Consider the following 6,000-nt stretch of genomic DNA (forward strand, 5'->3'; position numbering starts at 1 on the left):
ATTGAGACCACAATACAAGACAGTTTTTATGGAGGTCTGTCCTATTTGGGAAGAATTTTTGGAAGGCCTTATCCAGTTCTTTGCATTAGCTTTCTCTTGTTCAACAGATCCCAAAGCATATTGTTTTCTGACATCCATACATGATTGATAGATTTTAAACATTATCTTAACACATGTTGCTGATATTTTGCGAATGCATCCTCTAGACGTTCACACAACATGTGCAAAACATTTGTACTACAGAGTGCAGCATGATATTCGAAGACTCTATTTTTGTACCACATTAAAAGAACCAGGTATTTTTGTTTCTGATTTCTTTGACCTCTCCTTTCACAAACTCCCTTTCCAGAAACTACAGTTTCTTTCTAAACCTTAAAATGCTCAGCTTTTTTCCTTAGGCATTAATCTTATCAGAGAGAGGCCTTGAAGTCATATCCCAGCACATGTGCAGGCTCAGAAAGGGCATCTGTCCTTTGCCTCCTGGATGCTCTGTTGCTGCTTTTGTTTAATCTTTAAACCGTACTTTCTAGCAGTGGACTACCATCTGATTGAGGTCCAGGGTGGAAAACTGGGCTCACATTAACAGTAGGGTAGGGCTTATCTCCTAGCAACTCTGATTAGCTAAGATAAAAGTTCACTTTGAAGAATACCAACCAGTGTGAAAGTTAATTTGCATATAATGGCTCAAAATTATCCATTTACTCTGTTGGAAGCTTTGCCTTCCACTTTTAAATGAGTTTCTCTACTTTTCAAATTTTATGTTCATATTCATTGCTAGGTATTCATTTTCCTGGGAATAGTGAGTGAAAACCTAAGAGGCAATCAGGATTCTCTTTTTTGGTGCTTACTCTCTTTTCAATTTTTTTTTTTTTTTAAACAGAACTCAATAGCAGCCATCTGATTTAAAAACAAATAAATCTGGTTTAATCTTATGATGATCTTATGATTTAATCTTATAGTTCCAGATGTTTACTTTCATGTGTTTAAACACTGTCTTTTTCGTAAAAAGGTATTTTTGAGTTAGCTAAAAACAAACAAACAAAAAAAATAGAGAACTGTTACTGAAAGAGAAATAAGAGAATCAGGGTTAAAAAGCAGGAAAAAAAAAAAAAAAAAGAGGATGACTACAAATACAAGCAGTTAATAGATTTGATATGTTTGAGCTTCTGCTGCTGCTGCTAAGTCGCTTCAGTCGTGTCTGACTCTGTGCGACCCCATAGACGGCAGCCCACCAGGCTCCCCCGTCCCTGGGATTCTCCAGGCAAGAACACTGGAGTGGGTTGCCATTTCCTTCTCCAATGCATGAAAGTGAAAAGTGAAAGTGAAGTCGCTCAGTTGTGTCCGACTCTTAGCGACCCCATGGACTGCAGCCCACCAGGCTCCTCCGTCCATGGGATTTGCCAGGCAAGAGTACTAGAGTGGGATGCCATTGCCTTCTCCAGTTTGAGCTTCTAATATCATCCAAAATTTCCTGCCAGACTAGAAGAAAAAATAAAACTATTGTAGTGAGGTTCTTGAGATTTTTAAGAATTATAGGAAATTCTCATGCAAGACAATTTTTGCCTTCCAGCACTAACCTTTAAAAGGCAATTCTCACCCAGAGCTTATGTAGAAGGAATTGAATTTTGGGAATGGGCAGTATCCACAAAAAAAGGTAGAAAGAGTGTGTGTGGTTATTTCTCATAGCAAACGTCACTAAAAGTCAGTGATATAAAACTAAGCCATATTTTGGTGAAAGAAACTGTTCCCCTCCACCCAGGGAATTTATAAGGGCCTAAGCTCTATTGACTTAATGCCAAAGCCTTTGACTGTGTGGATCATTGCCATTGCCACCCATAAATCTCTAAGACTGAGGTGTGTGCTATGGACTGAATTGTATTCCTCCCAAATTCCTATGCTGGAGTTCTAACCCCTAGTATGACTGTATTTGGAGACAGATCCTATAAGGAGGCAATAAAAGCTAAGTGAAGTCATAACAGTGGGGCCTTAATCCAGTAGGACTTGTGTCACATGAAGAAGAAGAGACATGAGAGCTCTTGCTCTCTCACTTTCTGTTTCTTTTTGACTCTGTGACTGTCTCATCCAGAACCAAGGAAAGCTGGTGAGAGGGCACAGTGAGAAGCTGGCCATCCTCAAAGTAGGAAGAGAGGTCCAAAACCCAACCCTGCCAGCACCTTGGTCTTGGCCTTCCAGCCTCCAGAGCTGTGAGAACATACATTTCTATTATTATAAGCCACCCAGTCTGTGGTATATAGTTATAGCAGCCCTACCTAACTAACACAGTATGGCTTTTGGACAGAAGATAATTCTTCAAACATTACAGTGAGAATTCTTTCGTCGGCAGGTACTTCAGTGACTTAGCTGTATGCAGAGGTGTGCAGTGGCTTGATAGCAAGCATCTATTAGGCAGCTCTGTAATTTTCATAAGAGGTTGTCAGCCCCACCAAGGCTTCTGACGTTCAAAGCAAACAGATTGCCTTCAGTTGGCAATGTATTACTTATTGTAGGATGGGTCTTCCCTGGTGGCTCAGACGGTAAAGAATCTGCCTGCAGTGCAGGAGACCTGGGTTCAATTCTGGGGTCTGGAAGAGCCCCAGGAGAAGGGAATGGCTACCCACTCCAGTATTCTTGCTTAGAGAATTCCATGGACAGAGGAGCCTGGCAGGCTACAGTCCATGCTGTCACAAAGAAGCAGACACGAGTGAGTGACTAACACTTTTCCTTCAGTCAGCAATGTATTGCTTACTGTAGGTTAGTTCGGATACTCCGTAGTTTATAAACTCCTCACCGGTGACTTTCTTTATCTTGATAAAACTCTTCTTCATTATTGAGCAGGAGAAAATTTGTTGAGCTGAATGTTTTTTGTACTGTTCAAGTACTAAGATGGTGAGTAATGTATTTTCCTCTTGTATTTTCAACAGTATAAGAGGTTAGACCAGAGAAGGCAGGAAAATGAAGCTGTGGAAAGAAGGTTGTACCTTCAGTCTTCTGAATTCCCCTCTAATCTTTTGAATAACAGATTCAAGGAAATAAAAAAAAAGTATACAATAAATCTCTTATATTACATTTTTTAAATCTTATAATTTGCTGGTTCCTTTACTGTTTTACATGGCAAATAATAATAGTGGGGTAACATTTCCCAAGTTTACATAAAACAGAATTTGAGTCTAAATATATACCAACCTGAAACTAAAATTGTATTAAATCTGGCAAAATTTAGGTAAACTTAAGAATCCCAGGGGAAAAAAATTCATATAGTGGACATGTTTTGATATTTTAGATACTGTTTTATTAGTGCTGTGAATGTCAGATCTGGCTCTTTCCATACGGCAGCTACTTTAAATACACAGGTTATAAACATTTGGCCTCATGGGTAAATATGAAAGATCTAGGAGTGAAAGATTATACCCTAAATCTCATGGTGGCCACAGGCACATTTATTAGCTATCTGTCTGTCAGTCTACCTACCTATGTAGTCAGCCTCTATCTATCATCTATCTACCTACCTACCTATGTTTTTATCTGCAAAATTCTTGTTTCTCACTGCAGCAGGTTTGGGTTTAAGTACTGGTGCTGTTAAAATATCTTACAACTTGAGCTAGAGCAGTGTGAACTGAATACACTGGACACATACAGAAGTTGTCCAAATTCTCTACTCTTAGAAGCCAATTATCAGTGAGAGCTTCCCTGGTAGCTCAGCTGGTAAAGAATCCGCCTGCAATGCAGGAGACCTGGGTTCCATCCCTGGATTGGGAAGATCCCCTGGAGAAGGGAACAGCTATCCACTCTAGTATTTTGGCCTGGAGAATTCCATGGACTGTAAGGTCCATGGGGTAGCAAAGAGACTCGACTGAGCGACTGTCACTTCACTTAGCAGAGAGAAGGAATAGAAAAGGTGCCTAGATAAGCCACTAGCATTAAGTATCCAGCTTTGATGGATTGCTAATAAGTTTTGCAGTTTATAGCATAACTGCCCCACACTCATTTTTTCGGATGTTGTAAGTTACTTGGCTGCCCTGCATTGATTGGCTTATTTTGATTTAACTGGTTTGTCAATTTCTCACTATGTGAATTCAAGCAGGTAAAATGTAAACCAGAAAATAAGGATATGCTTGCCTTGTCTTATGAAATGAAAGTAACAGGATTGGGCCATGCCAAAATCATGCCTCTTTTTCTAGACTCATTTTAAGTTGTGAAGTGGCATGATGCAATGTGAATGTCTGGACAAGCATCCCTTTTGTAGTTCTCAAGGGGGTTATGTCCTGGATTTGTTCCTTTGCAAACTCTTTGCAGTTTACATAGCTGTAGAGACTTAATGCCTTGGCAGGGGCACAGGTTTTATCTGTGGGTTTTCGCCTCTTTGAATGGCAGGCAGTTAGTTTATGTAGGAACTTAGGAACTGCATTCTTTTTGCCTATGGGTCAATGTTGGTGTTTTATCATTTATTTCCTCTTTTAATCACATGACAAAATAATATTTTATTTGCCCACTAGGCTTTCAGAAAGAGCAAACAAGAAACAGAGCTCTTTGGAATTTCTCCTGTCCTCCTTAACCTTCCCTTCAACACACAGTTCTTTTCAGAATGTGCAATCACTGATTTGATTCTTTAGATATTTGACCATTTGCTACTGAAAATACTAGGGTGTGCACATTATGTTTATGAGTGAAACAGGTGTAGAGAACACACATGTTCTTCAGGATCCCTCTCGGTCATTTCCCTTAGACACGTTGTTGCCTCAGCCATCAGTACTTTGGTCAGCAGTTGAAGCAAAGTCTCCTTAAAGGGAAACTGTAAAAATCAGTATCAATAGGGATTGCTGTATTGACTGTGAACAGTTTCTCTGTTTTAGTAGCTAATTTGACAGTCACTCTAATGATCTGTCTTAGAGTTAAGGTTTTCTTAATCTGGTTAATATTTCTTCAGAAAATCTAGTTAAGAAATTCAATAACCAATATATTTTGGGCCAATTAAACTCACTTGGCAAATATTCTAACACATGTCTTCTGAATTCTTAAATGCAAGCTTAAAGCTTGAGGATATTCTCTACATAATTCTCATAAAATATGTTTCGATAGCTGGATTAGAAACTTTCAGTGCCTCAGGGATCTTTAGTTCCACTATAAGGTTTAATTCTCTTGACTCAGTTTTCTGAACTACCTGGATTTCAGGCAGAGGTTGGCTTCTAATTTTCTAAAACACTACTGTGAACCTGAAGAACAGATCCTCAAACACCTATAATAATTCTTTGGAGCAAAGCCAATTCATTTTTCCCTATAAAATACACCCTGAAAGTCTGATTTTACTCATAGTCACTAATTATCTGGATGTTCAATACTCAGCAATTAGAAGCAGGATGAAGGATGATGGAAAGGAAGAGATTTTTTTTAAAGCAGGAAAATGTAGAGAGAAAGAACAGCTATTGATCAAAAGATGCCCTCTGGGCCTTCAAGTGAAGAGTTTAAGCAGTTCCAAGCACCAAAATGGTTCCTCAGAGTACTGGTGTATTACAAAACAGTAGGATATTTTATTTTCATAATGAGTGATCTTGAATTTATAAAAAATGTGTTTTTATATTTTATCATAAAAAGAATAGGCAAAATTCAACCTAAAAATCTTAATACTTGGGAGAATATTTCAGTTATTCAGAAAATTATCCTATATATAGTAATGCACCTCAAGATAGTGTTAATAAATGAGCAACTTAATTGATTAGTTAAAAATAACATAAAATGTATATTTCTTAGATAAAATGATCTTTGCTCAGGTATCTAAGGTGTCTTCTGTTACGTTATGTGTAAAATCTGGTTTACCATTTGCTGAGTTTGCTATATAGTCACCAGTCAGAAGGCTATCTGGTTCACATCTACTCTCCCAGTGGCTGTCTCCATCCTTCTGCTTTAATTTATGCCTTTAAGGGGGAGGCTTTTCACTTCCCTAGCCACAGTGATTGGTTCAGGGGATGGACATGTGAGCAAGGATAGTCCAATCAGAGTCTTTCA

Source organism: Bos mutus, chromosome 17 (assembly GCF_027580195.1).
Source record: "Bos mutus isolate GX-2022 chromosome 17, NWIPB_WYAK_1.1, whole genome shotgun sequence".
NCBI classification, from domain to species: Eukaryota; Metazoa; Chordata; class Mammalia; order Artiodactyla; family Bovidae; genus Bos; species Bos mutus.